Genomic DNA, 19,751 nt, shown 5'->3' on the forward strand with positions numbered 1-19,751 from the left:
GAGGAAGAAAAGCACAAGGCCCACCTCCGCGTTGCTCATGCCATCACCAAGGGGCTGGAGAAGGAAAAGTTCCAGCTCCTTAAGGAAAAGGACACTTCGATAGGGCGCCTTGCTACCGAGCTCAAGGAGGTGAAGGAACGCCTCACCAACGGAGTCCTCTTGGAGGAAGCGTTCAGGCAGCACCCAGACTTTGATGGGTTTGCCAAGGACTTCAGCGATGCGGGCTTCAAGTTTCTGATGAAAGGCATTGCTGCTGACATGCCCCACCTCCAGGTCGACTTAGGCGGTCTGAAGAAAAGGTATGCTGAGAAATGGGCTTCTAGGCCTAATAATACCCCAGGCCCTCAGTCGCTGGTGGAGAAGTACGTCAGGGAGTTGGACTCTGACTACTCCGACCTTGAAGAGGAAGAAGCTGCTAGCTAGGAGCAGGTTGAGGTCAACACTACCTAAGATGATGTCCCTTCTCAGCAAGGTGGATCCCAGGAGATGAACCTTCTGGGCTCCCAGGGCGAGCTGTCTTCTCACCTTGGGAGTAGCTGAGGCTTGTCTTATTTTGTTTGTTGTTTTGTTTTTTTTTTTTTTGTAAGTCTCTGGGCAGAGCTGCAAGGTATACAAGCCTTGGCTCTGTCCATTAATCAATGAAATATTTTTTTCTCCACTTCAGCACATCAAGCTCTGTCTTTTCTTTTATTACTTTTTCCTTAAGCTTTTAAACTTGCTTTTGTAAATTTGAACTCATATATGAATAATTTCATCTCGCACATCTAACTCGTAAGCTTAAAGGGTTGAGTTTGGTGAGGAACTCTTTCCACATCGCCCCTTATGTTTGTTTTTAAGGTTTGAATTTGAGAGTTTCCTTCTCTGGTCTTTAATATTTCTCCTCGAACTCGGAAGTCCAAAAGATTGAACTTTTAACATTGCACCTTTAACTTAAACGTTCAAAGGGTTGAATTTTGGTTCACAATTAATTTTGACATCGCACCTCGAACCCGTGGGTTTTGAGGTTTGAATTTAATCACTTTTTACACTTACCTTACCGGTTTATAAGTCTTATGGGAGTCCGTGGCCCCTATTTAATTTCTGATCGAACTCGGAGTCACGAAATTAAATAACTCCGTTTATTAAAAGTTCTGCCCCTTGAAAATTTTTACAAGTCCATTTTAGGACCATTTTGACATTTCAAGGGTAATAGCGCTTTAGGTGCTTTGCGTTCCACGGATGCGCAAGCACGTTTCCTTCCAGGTCGGCCAGCATGTACGTTCCAGGTCGGACTATGCCTTTAACCTCGAACGGTCCCTCCCAACTTGGGTCAAGGGTGCCAACATGATTCTGAATCTTCCTTAAGACCAAATGTCCGACTTGGAAGCTTCGAGGTCGAACTCGGGCGTTGTAATGTCTAGCCATTCTGTTCTGATACTCCGGTAAGCGCAGCTGAGCCATTTCCCTTTTTTCTAAGTGGTTCGTACTGCTCTACCCTGTCGGTTGGCACACCGATCTCAACTGGAACGACAAATTCAGAGCCAAAGGCCAGTGAAAACGGAGTTTCGCCAGTTGACTCTCTAGGGGTAGTCCGATATGACCACAATACTTCGGGTAGCTCCTCGACCCATCTTCCCTTTCTGGATTCCAGTCTCAGCTTGAGTCCTCGTTTTATAATTTTGTTTATCGCTTCAACCTGCCTATTTGCTTTTTAATGCGCAGGGGACGAACTGAGATGGCTTATGCCCAGCTTCCTGCAAAAGTCCTTGAACTTTGCATTGTCGAACTGCTTTCCATTATCCGTCACAATAGCGTTTGGTATACCAAAACGGCATACAATGTTCCTCTATATGAAAGATGTGACTCTGGACTTCGTGATGTGAGAGAGCGCCTCGGCCTCGGCCCACTTGGTGAAGTATTCCACAGCGACAACGATGAATTTGGTTTCCCCCTTGCCAAGAGGAAAATGACCTATGATATCTACTCCCCATTGTGCGAATGGCCACGGGGCCGAGATGGGAGTGAGCAGCTCGGGAGGTTGATGGATAATGTTTGCAAAGCGCTGACAGTTATCGCAGGCTTTCACAAACTGTTTGGCATCCTGATCAACGGTGGGCCAGTAATACCCTTGTTGGACCACCTTGGCCGATAACGACCCGACGCCAGAGTGGTTTCCACACACTCCCTCATGGATTTCCCTAAGGATGTAAATGCCCTCTTCAGGAGTTACACACTTAATCAGAGGCAGGGAGAAGCCACGTCGGTACAGTGCTCCATCCCGGAGTATGAATCGAGCTGCTTTTCGAGCCATTTTCTTTTGCTCTTTTGAATCTAGCAGCGGATTTCCTTTGATGAACTCCACGATTGGGTCCATCCACAAGGGTGCTGGAGTGTCAACCTCCATCATATATGGCTCCAAGATCGAAGAATTGTCCAAGATCTCAACCGGGACTGATCTGGCCAGGTCGGTCTCATATGCTGATGCCAACTTGGCTAAGGCATATGCATTGGAATTTTCCGATCTTGGAACTTGATTCACCTCGTAAGTCTTGAATTGGGCGAGGTGCGATTGATTACGCTTGTTTACATGTGTAAAAAGAAGGTTTTAGATGCTGTTTTTACTATGTTTTAACTTTGTTTCGGACTTTTTCTCGGTCGTTTGAGTTCCAATTCATGCAAAATTCATATATGATGGTTTGTGGTTGGCTTATATTGTATTTATGACATTTTAGGACCATTTGGGAGTGCAAATTAATCAAAAGAAGCAAAAAGACGGAAAAACACCTCAGGAGGCGCCAGGCGCCTGGGAAGGCTGTAGAAAACAGTTTTTCTTCCAACTTTGCCCTTAATGAAATGCGTCTTCCAATGCGTTTTGGTGGTTCCAACCGATGCATACGTGTAGAAGAAGTGTTGCACTATCAGTTTGAGAATGATTTAGTCAGTCAAAGGAGTTGGAAATGGGTGATTCACCATCGTTTTAGGACCTACCTAACCAATTCTGCACAGCTATAAATTCCAGCAGCTTCTCCACCAAATTCATCAAGCTTTGCTTCCTTTTTTTGATCATTTTTAGTGTTTCTTTGTTGCTTTCTAAGTACTTTTGAGTTGCTTTCATTAGTTGCTTTTAGTTTTTAAATCCCGAGCACTTTACATTCCTTTATTGAGCTTTGTTTTGTTTTCGTTTGTACTTAGTTATTTTCTACTTATTCAAATATATAAAAATCCAGCACTTTGCTTATCTTCCCTTTGCCTTTACTTTATTTTTAGTTAAGAGAGTTGTGTTTTTGGAGGAAAGAGCACGTGACACTCCCCCTTGCTTGAAAGAGAAGGGCGAAGCTCTCAATCCCGAGAAAAACTCTCCGTTAGTTAACTTTTGTTTTTCACACATGCATTCCAATTTCAACCATTTTACTTGTTGTATTTTCTTCAATATGTCTTTCTAAATTCCCGTTTCTAGCCCGGTTATGGATAGTTAGCCTTTTATTTCTAAAAAGGGTTGCTAAGAAGTAGTGTTTTTGCTTTTCATTCATTGCTCAACATGTTTTCCCAAAAAGTTAGGATTTAGAGAAGGCCACTGTAAGTCTTAACAAGTCAATACTGAAAAGGTTGCTTATTTGCATTGTTGAGTGGTTAAACCGAGGAGAGGAGTGCCTTAGACATAAGGGTTTCGCTTAAGTAGCCTAGACATAGGACCTTAACCCGAGGTTGCGACTATTTCCATCCTAAAACTAAGATATCTCTCATAATAGACATATTAGGGAATGTCTTAGGACTTTGAACTTGCTTAGACATAAGTCAAGTGAAAAGTGTAGTCGTTGGTTCCTAAAGTAAAATGCATATCGTCCTTAGCATATCCTTGATTCTTTGTTGGCTAACTTGAAGTAATTTGGGCTAGGTTTTACCATTATAAGACCAAATCCCAAATCCAAAACCATTATTTGTGACCACTTCCCATTTTACAAGTATCACTCATTTCAACGTTCACTATTCATTAAAACTTTAGAGTTTGAAAATTATTTAGAAGTCCTTGAGGATCGATACTTGGATACTCCATCCATTTTATATTACTCTGACAGGTGTGCGCTTGCATCTATAGAATTGTTACCACGCTTAGTGCGTGCAGCATAACCACCAGTCAGCGATCTGACTTTGCTTAAATATTTTTCCATCCGGGGGTCTTTTGTTTGATACTCTTCCTTAATCTGATTTACGACCAATTTGGAGTCACTAAAGACCTTGATGTGGATGACCCCTAGTCCTTTTGCAATGCGTAAGCCTGCCAAAAGTGTTTCGTACTCGGCCTCATTGTTTGAAGTCCGAAAGTTGAACCGCAAGGCATACTCGAACCTCATGCCACTCAGTGCGAGCAAGAGGATCCTTGCTCCGCACCCTCTCTCATTGGAAGATCCATCAACGTAGATCATCCACGAGAGATCGGACTCAGCCGACTGAGGCGGTGGGGTGAGCTCCGAGATGAAATCGGCCACTGCTTGCCCTTTCAATGCAGTTCTGGGTTCGAACTGGATGTCGTATTCGCTCAACTCCATTGCCCGCTTCATCAGGCGCCTTGATGTTTCTGGCCTGTGGAAGATGTTCTTCAGAGGCAAGTTGGTAAGTACTATGACGGTATGCGTTTGAAAGTATGGCCTAAGTCTTTGGGTCGAGGTGACTAAGGCGAGGCTAGCTTCTCCATTTGGGGATACCTGGTCTCGGCCTCGGTCATGGCTTTACTTGTGTAATAAATGGGACTTTGGCGCACTCTCTCCTACTTGATTAGGGCCGAGCTGACAGCGCTGTCGGACACTGCCAGGTACAAGTGGAGCTTGTCTCCTGGCAATGGCTTGGCGAGCAGAGGTGCCGAGCAAAGATAGTTTTTCAACTACTCTAGTGCTTGCTCGCACTCTACCGTCCATTTAAACGGTCCATTCTTTCTTAGGACTTTGAAGAAAGGAAGACACTTATCTGTTGACCTCGAAACGAATCTATTCAGGGCTGCAATCCTGCCATTGAGGCACTGAAGCTGCTTCAGAATCTTGGGTGCCTCCATCTCGAGCACGGCCTTTATCTTCTCTGGGTTGGCTTCGATCCCTCGGCTGTTTACCATAAAACCAAGGAACTTTCCTGAGGAGACTACAAGGCACACTTGGCTGGATTGAGCTTTATTTGATATTTCCGGAGAACTTCAAATGCTTCGGCCAGATCGGAAAGATGCGACTTTGACTGCTTGCTCTTGAAAAGCATGTCGTCCACATACACTTCCATATTCTGGTTGATCTGCTTGGCGAACATTTTGTTCACCATTCTTTGGTAGGTCGCCCTCTCGCATTCTTTAGGCCGAAAGGAATAACCTTGTAGCAATACAGACCTTGATTTGTTATGAATACCGTATGATCTTGATCTGGAACATTCATTTTGATTTGGTTGTCTCCGGAGTAGGCATCCATGAAGGTGAGCAGCTCGTGCCCTACTGTTGCATCTACGAGCTGGTCAATCCTTGGTAGTGGGAAGCAGTCTTTTGGGCATGCCTTATTTCAATTTGTAAAATCTACGCACATCCTCCACTTTCCATTAGCCTTTTTAACTAATACAACATTAGAGAGCCACTCGGGATACATAATTTCTCTTATATATTCAGCATTTAAAAGTTTGTTTACTTCTTCAATAATTACATCACTCCTCTCCTCTTTTGCTTTACAGGTCGGAATGATAGGTCTATGTTGAGGCGATGCACCATGATCTTCGGTTCGATGTCTGGCATGTCTTCATGGGACCACGCGAAAACGTCCGAGTTGGACCTGAGGAAGTTGATCAGCTTCTCCCTATCAGTGGCCCCAGCTTGGTTCCTATGCTTACTTATCTTTCAGGGCTAAGCAAAAGAACAAGCTCGAGTTCCTCTGTCGGTGCGGAGAATTTCCTTTTACCTAATTTTGGTAGGTCGGCCTCAGACTTCAGCAACTCATCCCCGTTGGCTTGTCCTAGGGCGCATACTGATGACCCTTTAAGCGCGGAGGCATAACACTCCCTCAAAGTTTTCTGCTCCCCTCGGACCGTGCCCACTCCATTAGGAGTTGAGTACTTCAGAACTTGATGAACTGTTGAGGGAACGACCCGAAACGAATGGATGATGGGTCTCCCGAAGATGGCGTTGTAGGCCGACCTTCCGTCGATCACGACGAACTCGGCCATCTGAGTTACTTGTGTATCATCTTGCCCAATCGTAACCGGTAAGTCGATACACCCTTCTAGAGAGACCGATTCTCCAGAGAATCCAACCAAGGATGTTGGACTCTTCTTCAACTGAGACCTGGTCCATCCCAAGGCCAGGTATGTCGGAAGGGACAAGATGTTGGCAGACGCGCCTCCATATACCAATACTCTTCTGACCAGGACATGATCGATAAGAGGGGCGATCACAAGTGCATCATTATGGGGTAAGTGGACCCCCTCCAGATCGGCATCACCGAAGGTAATGGAGCAAGTCGGTTTCTGCTCCCTGATGATGCACACCTCGCGCTTGGCTTCGCGAGCTAGCTCTTTTCTTTTATTTCTAGACTGGCCCCCATTTGGGCCCCCGAAAATAATGTTGATGATCGTAGGTCGGTCATCTCGACGAGGCGACGTCCTTGAACGCTTCTTCTCTTCTTTCTTCTCTACTGAGTTGAACCTCGGTTTTACAACGAATTTTTTGAAGTAGCCGTCTTGAATGAGGTCTTCAATCTGGCGCTTCAGTTCCCAGTAATTTGATGTATTATGGCCGTGATCGCGATGAAAACAACAATATTTATCTTTATTGCGCTTTTCTAGGTCTCTTCGGAGCTTCTCAGGTCGCTTGAGGAGCTTTTCCATCCCACTTTCCTCGATGTTCGTAAGTATTTCAGAGATGAGGATAGTGGTTGGAGTGTACCACTCATAAGGTCGGCTTCGGCTGTGACCGCTATCCGACCTTCGATAATCAGCTCGGCTGCTAGAGGAGGATGGTCCCTTGTCTTTAGATTTGGAATCACCCTTCCTCTTCTCTTGGCTGGGCTTCCTCTGGTCGATCTGCTTCTCAGGTCGGCCAGTCTTGGTTCGGACGAGCTCTTGTCCATCAATGACTTTCTTCGCTTTTTGCAGAACTTCGGCGAAGGTTGCTGGAGCCTCCTCTCCAAGCTTAACAGTGAGGGTCTCATCGGCTAAGCCGGTGAGGAAGTAGCACATGGCCGAGTCATCGGAGTAGTGCGCGACCTTCAACTGCTCCTCTTGGAACCTTGTGACATACTATCTCAGCGCCTCACTTTCTTTCTGCCTAATGGTGGCAAGATGAGTTGCTATCTTCCTATCGTAGTGCCGAGAAGAGAATTGGCTGATAAATTCTTTCCTCAGTTGGGAGTAGGTCGAGATCGACCTGGCCGGCAGTCTTCGATACCACAGGCGCATGCTGCCGGTGAGCGCGATCTAGAAGGCGCGGCACTTGATTGCATCCGTTGCCGCCTGAAAATCCATGAGGCCTTCGAAGACTTTAACATAGTCTTTTGGGTCCTTAGACCCGTCATAAGGCTTCATGGTGGGAGTTTTGAACTTCGGAGGGATTGGAGCCTCCATGATGTCCGAGGTGAATGGCGATTCTCCCAAGTCGCCATCATCAAACGAGCTCTCTTTTTTCTTGCACCTAGCTTTCAAGGCTTCAACCTGAGCATCAAACTTGCTCTTTAGCTGGTCAAACTCCTCCTTTGTGATTACTCCCTCGGGAGTTATTGGGTTGTAGGAGGACTCGGCATGTTGGTTGGAGTTCTTGTGCGAGCAGGACGGAGATCGTCCCTTTCGGAGGGACGAGCTTCTCTTTCTGTTCAGATGCTCGCGGAGATCACCTCTTTGATGAGTGTACTCTTCGTCCTCATCTCCTCCAAGGCGCTCTTCTTCGACTGGTCCGAGGTGCAGACCTCTTTGCTCGTGCATCTCATCGCGCGCCACCCAGTCTTCAGATCGAGACCCAGCACCCGCGGCTTGCACCATCTCGTTGTACATCTCTTCCATAGTGCGCATCTGAGTGCGCATTGCCTCCATTTCTTTCTGGAGTGCATCGAAGTTCTCCCTAGTAGGAGCTGGGGCTGGTCCACGAGTGGTTCTCCTTGAGGCTCCACCTCGACCGCGATTGGCCTTGGACGGTTTTGGATGTGCCGGTGGCAGAACGAGCGTGGTGATGCGTGCCGACCTACGGAGCGGCTCTGTCCCAAGGCCTTCATGAATCTGGTGTCCATCATTGGCAGCCAGAGCTCTTCGGTCTGCTGTGTTGGTTGAGTTTGCTGGCTGAACCATTTTTGTTCAAGCTTTTAGATCGGGATGACTTAGTTTGTCATTCCCACAGACGGCGCCAAATGTTTATGCAAAGGTTTGCACAACGCTGTTTTACGAACCAAGCTCGAACCCGGTCCCAGGATCGACCTGAACTCAAGAGTGAACCTGCACAAGAGGGTAAACTCTCCGACGCTCAAGTTAGTGTAGGTCAGGCACAATATAAGGTTCGAGATGAGATTCGATACCTGAGCGTGAAATGAGGCCCTCTATTTATAGGTGGTGGATCCGACAGTACTCACGACCGGCGGTTATATGATTTTTCTGTGTCGAACCTGTCGGGTTTGAACATATCGAATCCGTCCAGGTCGGACCGGGGCTTTTTACACTTATCCCCCACGATGGGTGAACCCAGTCTCCTCGGTAGGTTCGAGGTGGACCTAGTGGTAACTTATTCCCGAAACACCAATGAGCGTCCTCCACGTGTCCTAAGTATTTTTACTCCCAAACAGGGGCTATGACAACCAGCCCATAAAGCGACAATTGACAACGATAAGTGCTCTCAGTACTAAGAGACTTGATGATAGCCAACTATAACAAAGAAAATGAGCCTATGACAGCCAGCTCATAGAGACGATAACTAGCAGCGACAAATACTCTCAATATAGAAGCCCTATGCTTCTATTTTGAGAGTGAGAGCTATTGTTATATGAAGAAAATAGAGATCAAACTAAGCAACCGAAAAGAGAAAAGAGAGCCGAAGAAGGAACGGACCCGAAGAGAGGTAAGTGGGTCAGGGCTCAACGACTCGGGCCCGCAGTAACCGTCCCAGGGTCGGCGCCGAGCATACCGAGCAGTGCTCGGCCTAGTAGCCGAGAACCTCTCCAATGAACCCCGACCCCGTGCAAGCCTAGTTCGAGTCGACTTGATCTCGGCCTTGAATAATACAGCATGAGGTCCATTCCGTTTAAAATCTCCTGAGTGCATAAGGATTCGACTAATGTAAATCCTAAAGGGATTAGGGTTCAACTCATGTAAATCCTAAAGGGATTAGGATTCGACCTCTATAAATACGAGGGTAAGCCAAACTCTAGAGGTATGCCAAAAAACCATACTCTCTGTATTCGACTAATCAGATACTAACTTAAGCATCGGAGCCTGTGTGGCAAAAGCCACACTGGTCTGAGGGTTATTTTGTTTTGCAGGTCTCATCGATCCCTTTGTTCTAGAAGATTGGTGCGAATTTGGCGAGATCCCAAGAGACTGAATTCTAGCCTCAACAGTTTTTTCCCTCACTCTTTTAGTAGATTTGATGTAGTTTGTTTGTTAATTTTTTCTAAATTATTTTTTTTTTATATACTACTCTCATGGTTTATTTGGAAATTATACTAAATTGCATAAAACAAATATATTTATTTTGTTGAGATATCTATATATGAATTAAATTTAACTTAATCCATCTGTTGAGTTTTAGAGTTCATCAGTGGTTTATCCATATATTAATTCATATCAGAATAGGAGGTCATATGTTTAAACCCCCAATATTATTTTCTCCCTATTTATTTTGATTTCCATAAATTTATTTTTCTAAAAAAGTCACAAACTTGACTTTTAGTTTGTATTACGTGATCGTTTAAGTTTGCAATGTTCGATTTACCCTTTCTAATTTTACGAAAGCTTTCAGTTTGATTTTGCTTTAATTAAGTACAAATTTGGGTTTTTAAGTCCAAATACAATATAATATGTAATTTTTTGTAAAATTTTAAAATTAATGATATCTTAAAAATAATTGTAATGTTTATGGAATTCTAACATGAAATATAAAATTTATAGTAAAAATTGACTCGGGGTCAAATTCAGGGATAAAAGCGAAATCTTTCTATAAAAACAGAACAAAAGAAAACGTAACTAATTGAAGCTGTTAATTCTACCGCTAATTCAAGTAGTAAAATAGGTGAAAAATGAACTTCCCTAATATATATATATTTTGAAAGTGTTATAACTTATTGGTATCCAGCGTGGCTAATCAAATCAAGTCAAATTTCTTTTTGAAAGGTTGTTTAATTAATTAATTAATTCAAAGGGAATACTTTTCTTTTTCTTATTCTTTATAGGGACTGTTAATTTAAAGATTTGATTTGAATCTATATGGTGGAAAATTGGTTATACCAAAGATTCAAGGAACTTTAATATATAAATAAAACATAATGGTCCAATCATAATCTAAAAGCTTCTTTTCATAAATGTATTCCTCAAATAATCTACCAATTATTCAAACTCATACTTGCAACTTGTCAAACAAATACCAAGGCCACCAAATTGGACCTGGTTTCAATTAGAGAGTGAGAAGTTGATGCTTATAATTTTATAACATCAAAAATTAAATAATAGTTTAAAATAACTTATTTTAATATCTCATACTTTGAAACCAAAAAAAAAAAAAAAAAACTCTCATTAACTAATCCTTAATCATTAATTTAGTTACATCACATGAATGCAAATGCCAACAAGACTACAAGAGATTTACAATAAAATTAATATCGTCCCCAAAATCTAACTAGAAAGTTATTAAAATATAGGTTAAAACACTGGTGTTTTACCTTTAAGTTTGATTCATTTTGGATCCTATACTTTGAAAACATTCTTTTTAGTCCATATGCTTTCAACTTTAGTTTATTTAGTTCTTATACTTTCAAAATGTTCGTTTAAATCCTTATTTTTAATCTTATTTTTTGACCACAAGTTCAACACGACGCTATATTAAATATATTATTGAAACGTAGCCATGATTTTATATTAAAGAGTTTTCGTTATGTGTATATATTTTTTTCAAAATTTACAAATAAAAACCAAAATGGTCACTCTTTAAAAGTACTGTCACCAAAACGAACATTTTGAAAGTATGGGAACTAATTAAAATGAATAAAAGTTGAAAGTACATGACTAAAATGAACATTTTGAAAGTACAATAACCAAAATGAAACAAAACTCAAAGTATAAAAACCAAAATAGTATTTTAACCTAAAAAATATGTAAACTATAAGTTTGTCCCCGGAGCATTTTAGGATTGTTTATTCAATTCTTAGGGTTAAAAAGTTCGAAGAGTGTCTAATAGATTCTTCAACTAATTCTACGTATTTCGTCTCTATACTTGAAAAAATTTCAATAGGTTTTTGATGAGGGGTTGAATCTAGCAAATAATAATTCTATAAATGACTTTAGATTGCAGCAGTAGTAAGTAGAAAAATAGTCTTACTTTAACATTTTTGGAATGTGAAGTTGAATCGAACTTCATGCTTCTTAAAACATCAAGGAACTTACCAACAAGGATAAGCTGGTTAAAAGTTGACTAAGGGAAAGGGATCAAATATCGTGTATAAATTCTTGATACCTACTACGTATCATCTATGTTATGAAGAGCAGCAGGGTGGAACGGAATCATCTAAAGAGAGTAATGGAGAGAATAAGATTTGACTCCATATGAATTGATTTAATTATGAAGAGTGTGGAGTCAGTCAGCTTTTTGGTTCTAACTCAATAGCATTCCAAGAAGAACCTTTCAACTTAAGAGAGGTCTTCACCAAGGTGACCATTTATCCTCTTATTTGTTTTTGTTATGTGCGGAAAGCCTTTGAGCCCTAGTTATTTTCAGGTCTGCGCATCAATAAACATCGTTCTTCTATATCTCAATTTTTTTACTTTTTTTCTTCTGATGATAACTTAGTTATCTTTAAAGTTGATAATACTAATTGTGCTTCAATTCAACGTATACTTCTAATTTATGAGAAAGCTTCTGGTCTAGTTATAAATTTTGAAAGTCTGCTTTTACGGTTAGTAAAAATATAGAACCAGACATACTGAAGCACATCTGGGATGAGATCAACATTCAGCACACAACTTTGCTGGGTCAATATTTGGGGCTCCCCTCCCAAATGGCTCGGAATAGATGCCAGACCTTCAATGCTATCAAGGAGAGAATTTGAAAAGTGTTGTAGGGATGGAAGGAGAAAATCTTCTCAATTGGAGGCAAGGGAGTTTTGATCAAGGCTGTTGTGCAAGCAATACCAAATTACACAATGTCGTGTTTTAAGATTCTAGTGACACTATGTAAAGAAATCAGTTATCCCTGTGCAAATATTTCTGGTGGGGATCATCAGACAGAGCAAGGAAAATTCATTGAAAAAGTGGGTGTGGAAACTGTGTCAAACCAAGGATCAAAGAGAGATGGCCTTCAAATAGATAAGCATCTTCAACCAAGCTATGCTTGCCAAGCAGAGTTGGAGAATGTTAAAGAATGAAAGAAGTTTATTAACTCAAATCATGACAGGGAAATATTTTGTCCATGGTACCTTGATGAGAACGAAATTGGGGAAAAACCCTTCCTATGTTTGGCGAAGTATTATATGGGGTGTTTATGCAGGAATTTGCACAACGGTTCTGCACGAATCGAGTTCGAACCCGATCTCCGGTTCCGACCTAAACAACAGAGTGGACCTGCACAAGAGGGTAAGCACTCCGACGCTCAAGTCAGTATAGATCGGACTCCTTATTTAGTTCGAGGTGAGATTCGATACCTGAGCGTGAAATGAAGTCCTCTATTTATAGGTAATGGATCCAACAGCACACACGACCGGCGGTTACATGTCTTTTTTCATGTCGGACCTGTCGGGTTCCGAGCAGGTCGGACCCCAGTCAGGTCGAACTTTGGTGCCCATACTTCATCTTTTAAGGGGCAAACTCGGTCACCTCGACAGGGCCGAGGTGGACCTAAGCAATCCTTTTTATCTAATTTCTTCAAACACGAATAAGGGTCCCTCCACGTGTCTCAAGTATCTTTACCCCCAAACATTGGCCCCCTCTCTGTCAGGTTCGATCTCGACCTGGCAGAGAAGTTTATTCGAATCTATTTTTGGACACGTGGCGACTTTTCATTTGTAGAAGGAATATGACCGTTGCGCAAGACGTTTCGACCTGTCAGGTTGTCGGAGCACTCAAGCGTTTCGCCGTTGCGTATCCCGAGAAGATCCCAGCCGTTCGTTGATTACACGTGTACGGCGCGGAGGTTTTTCCAATCAGCTATAAATAGTCCCGAAACTTCAGGTCGAACCTTACGTTTCCTGAATTTCTGGAGTTCGATCTGAAACCAGCTCGAACCCTTTCTCTAGGCCAGTCATTTCTCCTTGCTCTTACTCTTCTTTCAAAAATGGTAGTTTTCTTATCTTCCCCCTGCAGTAGTGATAGCCTGGGTAGTGTAGGTCGGACGATAAGTAGTTCGCCCCCCAAACCAAGTGACTCTGAGGAGGTCTTAGCTCGTAGGTTAGAGTCCGAGCTTGAGGAAATAGAGAACTTTAGGTTCTCAGATGACGGAGAGGATAACGATACCTCTACCTCGGGCCAGGGTCTGGAGTACCCTTCTAGGATGCCCGAGCATTATCTTGGACCCCTTCGTAGGGGGTTTAACATTCCGAATGACATCCTCCTTAGGATTCCGGAGGAAGGGGAAAGAGCTGACAATCCTCCAGAGAGATGGGTCACTTTTTATTTGAAAATGTTTGAGTACGGCCTCAGACTTCCTCTTCATCCCTTTGCTCAGGAGTTCTTAAACCGAACTGGACTGGCTCCTGCTCAAGTGGCCCCCAATGGGTGGGGTGTCATTTTTGCTTTAGCCATTCTTTTTTGGTTGCGAGCTCGGGATGAGGACGAGGCCGGGCTGCTAAGTGTAGATCAGCTCCTTGGGTGTTTTGAGGCTAAGAGGATAGCCAAAAAACCAGGTCGGTACTATATGTGTGCGAGGAAAGGCGCATGTGGCATAGTCAAGGGGCCGACCTCCATCAAAGGATGGGTAGGAAAGTGGTTCTTTGCCTCGGGAGAGTGGCTGGCAAAGGATGAGTCAGGTCGTCCCTTCTTTGACGTGCCTGCTAGGTTTGAGAACCTAGGTATGGAGTCTTTCTTGTTTTTCTTTTTTCTTTCAGCTTCTTGATATTCGCATTTAACTCGCACCTTTTGTTTACTTGTGCAGTATCGATCAAGCCGATTCCCGAGCTCAATCAAGCCACTTTTGACACCCTCAAGTACTACAAGTACAACTTCCCCAAGGGCAGGAAGATCGGAACCTTGGTCACCGACAAGCTTCTCTTGGAGTCGGGGCTTCTTAACTACAACCCTCTAGTTCGACCAATCGAAGCTTCAAGGCCAAACTCCAAGCTCGGTAAGTTATGTTCGATCTCAATCTCAATTTTAGCTTCAAGTTTTTTACTTCTAACATTTCTTCTTATTCGTACTGCAGCCATGGTGTGTGGATTCACGAGCAGCGTGAAACGCAAGTCTAAGGGCCGTGCTCACGCCCTTAAGACAGTCTAAAACTCTGACCCAGTTACTCCTGCTGTGGATCAGAGTGCAGCTCAGGACCAGGCGGGTCCATCTTCTGCAGCTCCAACTCCGGTGATTGAGTTGGATTCTACCGGGGAGCGATCCAGGGAGAAGCGCTCGAGGAGCGAGTCCGAGGTCTTGGACATGGGCTTCTGGGCCTAACGGCACCCCAGGTCCTGCATCCTGGTGGACAAATATGTCAGAGATCTGGACTCTGACTACTCCGACCTAGATGAAGATGAGGTCCCAAGTCAGGAACCTACTGAGGTCGGCACCACTCAAGAAGGAGTCCCTTCTCAGCAGGACGGATCTCAAGAGGTCAACCTTCTGGGGTCCTAGGGCGAGCTATCCTCCCACCTCGGAAGTGGCTGAGGCTCTATTTTCTTCAATCTTTATATATATATATATATATATATTTGTAAGTCTTTGGGCAGAGCTGCAAGGTATATAAGCCTTGGCTCTGTCCTTTTAGTCAATGAAACTTCCATTGCTCCATTTCTGTCTGTTCTTCTTCTGCTCTTCCCTTCAAGAATCTTTTTAAACTTGCTTGTATAAATAGGAACTTATGAAGGAACAGATTCATCTCGCACCTCCAACTTAAAGGATCGCACCTCTAACTTAACTTTGGGCTAAGCTTCAAGAGAACTCTTTTCACATCGTACCTCTTACCTAAGGTTTGAATTTGAGAGTTTCTTTTATTAATCTTTAATATTTCTCCTCGAACTCGGAAGTCCGAAAGAACACTAAGCAATTGGAACTTTCTACATCGCACCTTTAACTTGTACGTTCAAAGGGTTGAATTTTGTGTCCATAGTTAATATTCACACCTCGAACCCGTAGGTTTAGAGGGTTGAATTTCTTGAACCTTCAACATCGCACCTTTAACTTAAGCGTTCGAATGATTGAATTTCGGTTCGTAATTGATTTTGACATCGCACCTCGAACCCGTGGGTTTTGAGGTTGCCGATTTTAAGCCTTGCGGGAGTCCGTAGCCCCCATTTAATTTCTAATCGAACTCGGAGTTATGAAATTAAATAACCCCACTTATTGAAAGTTCCGCCCCTTGAAAATTTTTACAAGCCCCTTTTAGGACTATTTTGACATTTCAGGGGTAATAGCGCTTCAAGTGCTCCGCGTTCCATGGATGCGCAAGCATTTTTCCCTCCAGATCGACCAGCATATAAGTTCCAGGTCGAATGTGCCAACATGACTCTGAATTTTCCTTAAGACCAAATGTCCAACTTGGAAGCTTCGAGGTCGAACTCGGGCATTGTAATGTCTGGCCATTCTGTTCTGATACTCTGCTAAGCGTAGTTGAGCCGTTTCCCTTTTCCCTTCCAACAAGTCCAGGTTAAGGAGCAGCTCTTCTTCGTTCTTTGTTGGCTCGTACTGTTCTACCTTCTCTGTTGGTGTGCCGATCTCGACTGGTACAACAGCTTCGGAACCAAAGGCTAGCGAGAACGGAGTTTCGCCAGTTGACTCCCTTGGGGTAGTTCGATATGACCACAGAACTTCAGGTAGCTTCTCGGCCCATCTTCCCTTTCTGGAGTCCAACCTTAGCTTGAGTCCTCACTTTATGATCTTGTTTACTGCTTCAACCTGCCCATTCGCTTTTGGATGCGCAGGGGACGAACTGAGGTGGCTTATACCCAGTTTTCTGCAAAAGTCCTTGAACTTTGCATTGTCAAACTGTTTTTCGTTGTTCGTCACAATAGCATTAGGTATGCCAAAGCGGCACACGATGTTTGTCCATATGAACGACGTGACCCTGGACTCTGTGATGTGGGATAGTGCCTCGGCTTCGACCCACTTTGTTTGTCCTTTGCCAAGAGGACAAGGACCTATGATGTCTACCCCCCATTGCGCAAATGGCCATGGGGCCGAGATGAGGGTGAGCAGTTCGGGAGGTTGATGAATAATGCTTGCGAAACACTGGCAGTTGTCACAAGCTTTCACAAACTGCTTTGCATCCTGCTCGAAACTAGGCCAATAGTACCCTTGTCGAACCACTTTGGCCGACAACGACCTGGCGCCAGAGTGGTTTCCACACACCCCTTCATGAACTTCCCTAAGAATGTAAAGGCCTTCTTCGGGAGTCACATACTTGAGGAGGGGCAGAGAGAAGCCACGTCGGTACAACATTCCTTCTCGGAGCGTGAACCGATCCGCTCTTCGCGCCATCTTCTTTTGCTCCTTCGGATCTTGCGGTGGGTTTCCTTTGATGAACTCCACGATTGGGTCCATCCAAGTGGGTGATGGAGTATCAACCTCCATCACATCTGGCTCCAAGATTGAAGGAGTGTCCAAGATCTCGACCGGGACCGATCTAGCCAGGTCGATCTCGTACGCTGATGCCAATTTAGCTAAGGCATCCGCATTAGAGTTTTCAGATCTTGGAACTTGACTTACCTCGTAAGTCCCGAAATGAGCGAGGTACAATCTGACCTTGCTTAGATACTTTTCCATTCGGGGGTCCTTTGTTTGGTACTCCTCCTTAATCTGATTCACGATTAGCTGGGAGTCACTGAAGACCTTAATGTGACTGGCCCCCAGTCCTTTGGCAACGCGCAGGCCTGCTAGGAGTGCTTCGTACTCGGCCTCATTATTTGACGTCCGAAAGTTGAACTGCAGAGCATATTCGAATCGCTCACCTCCTGGTGCGAGCAAGAGGATTCCTACCTCGCACCCCCTCTCGTTAGAAGATCCATCAACGAAGATCGTCCACGGGAGGTCGGAATTGACCGACTGAGGTGGTGGAGTGAGCTCTGCGATAAAATCGGCTACTGCTTGCCTTTTCATCGCAGTTCTGTGCTCGAACTGGATGTCGTACTCGCTCAATTCCAATGCCCACTTCATCAGACGCCCTGATGTTTCAGCCTTAAGGAAGATATTCTTCAGGGGCAAGTTTGTAAGTACTACGACCGTGTGCGCTTGGAAGTACGGCCTAAGTCTTCGGGCCGAGGTGACTAAAGCGAGGGCCAGCTTCTCCATTTGAGGGTACCTGGTCTCGGCCTCGGTCATGGCCTTACTGGTGTAATAAACGGGGCTTTGGCTCGCACCCTCCTACCTGATCAGTGCCGAGCTGACAGCGCTAGCAGATACCGCCAGGTACAAATGGAGTTTTTCCCCTGGTAATGGCTTTGCGAGTGGAGGTGCCGAGCAGAGATAGTCTTTTAACTGCCCTAGCGCTTGCTCACACTCTTCCGTCCATTCGAACGGTCCCTTCTCCCTAAGAACTTTGAAGAATGGAAGGCACTTGTCCGTTGATCTCGACACGAACCTATTCAAGGCTGCAATCCTGCCATTGAGGCACTGCAGCTGTTTTAGAGTCTTGGGTGCCTCCATCTCGAGCACGGCCTTTATCTTCTCTGGGTTAGCTTCAATTCCCCGGTTATTTACCATAAAACCAAGGAACTTTCCCGAGGAGACCCCAAAGGCGCACTTGGTCGGATTGAGCTTCATTTGATACTTGCGCAGCACTCCAAAGGCTTCGGTCAGATCGAAAAGATGCGACTTTGACTGCTTGCTCTTGACAAGCATGTCGTCCACATACACTTCCATATTCCGACCGATTTGCTTGGCAAACATTTTGTTCACCATCCTTTGGTAGGTCGCACCCGCATTCTTTAGGCCAAAAGGCATCACCTTGTAGCAGTACAGACCTTGTAGCAGTACAGACCTTGGCGCGCGCTGCCGGTGAGCGCGATCTGGAAGGCGCGGCATTTGATCGCATCTGTCGCCGCTTGAAAGTCCATGAGGCCTTCGAAGACCTCAACATAGTCTTTAGGGTCCTTAGACCCATCATAGGGCTTCATGGTAGGAGTCTTGAACTTCGGAGGGATTGGAGCCTCCAGGATGTCCGGGGTGAATGGCGATTCTCCCAAGTCGCCATTGTCGAACGAACATTCTTTCTTCTCGCACCTGGCCTTAAGCGCCTCAACCTGCTCACCGAACTTGTGCTTCATCAGGTCGAACTCTTCCCTAGTGATCATAGCTTCTGGTGCTAGAGGTTTGTATTTTGATTGAGCCTTTAGGTTCGAGTTGGAGAATTTTCGGGAGTAGGAAAGAGAGTCTTCCGGCTCCCGAGATGCTCTCTTCTTCTTTTCAGTGAGATGCTTTCTCATATCGTTATCCCGCAAGCTGTAATCCATTCCTCCATCGTTGGGAATGGGCTCGCGATCGCCAGGTTGGATAGACGGAGCTCCCTTTTCACCGGGTGCGCCCGGGGCTATAGAGGGAGACGCAGTTCGGTTAGCACGTGTTGCCTCGGCGTACATTTTTTCCATTGTGCGCAATCAATGACGCATATCATCCAACTCGCGCTGGAGAGTAGACAGAGCTTCAGGGTCTGCTTCCTGGTTGGCCCTTTGGGAGGTCTTTCTCGACGTCCCTCCTCGGCCTCTGTTTGCTTTTGAGGGTTTCGGGTGAGCAGGTGGTAGCTCTTGGTTCGCATGACGGGCAGATCTACGCGACAGATCTCCCTCTTGCCCTGCTCGGACCTGGTCCTCGACTATCCTTGCACCGAGGTCTCGCTGAGGGTCGTTATCAGCGTTCACACCCTTCTGTTCTGTCGTATTGGCAGAGTTTGCTGGATGCACCATCCTTGCCTATATATTTTTTTTAGATCGGGATGACTTAAGATGTCTCTCCCCACAGACGGCGCCAAATGTTTATGCAGGAATTTGCACAACGGTTCTGCACGAATCGAGTTCGAACCCGGTCTTCGGTTCCGACCTGAACAACAGAGTGGACCTGCACAAGAGGGTAAGCACTTCGACGCTCAAGTCAGTATAGATCGGACTCCTTATTTAGTTCGAGGTGAGATTCGATACCTGAGCGTGAAATGAAGTCCTCTATTTATAGGTAATGGATCCGACAGCACACACGACCGACGGTTACATGTCTTTTTTCATGTCGGACCTGTCGGGTTCCGAGCAGGTCGGACCCCAGTCAGGTCGAACTTTGGTGCCCATACTTCATCTTTTAAGGGGCAAACTCGATCACTCGGCAGGGCCGAGGTGGACCTAAGCAATCCTTTTTATCTAATTTCTTCAAACACGAATAAAGGTCCCTCCACGTGTCTCGGGTATCTTTACCCCCAAACATGGGGAAAGAAGTTGTTCATGAAGGGC

The sequence above is a fragment of the Momordica charantia genome (genome assembly GCF_013281855.1).
Source record: "Momordica charantia cultivar OHB3-1 chromosome 4 unlocalized genomic scaffold, Mcharantia_2.0 BLBB01000004.1, whole genome shotgun sequence".
In the NCBI taxonomy this organism is placed as follows: Eukaryota; Viridiplantae; Streptophyta; class Magnoliopsida; order Cucurbitales; family Cucurbitaceae; genus Momordica; species Momordica charantia.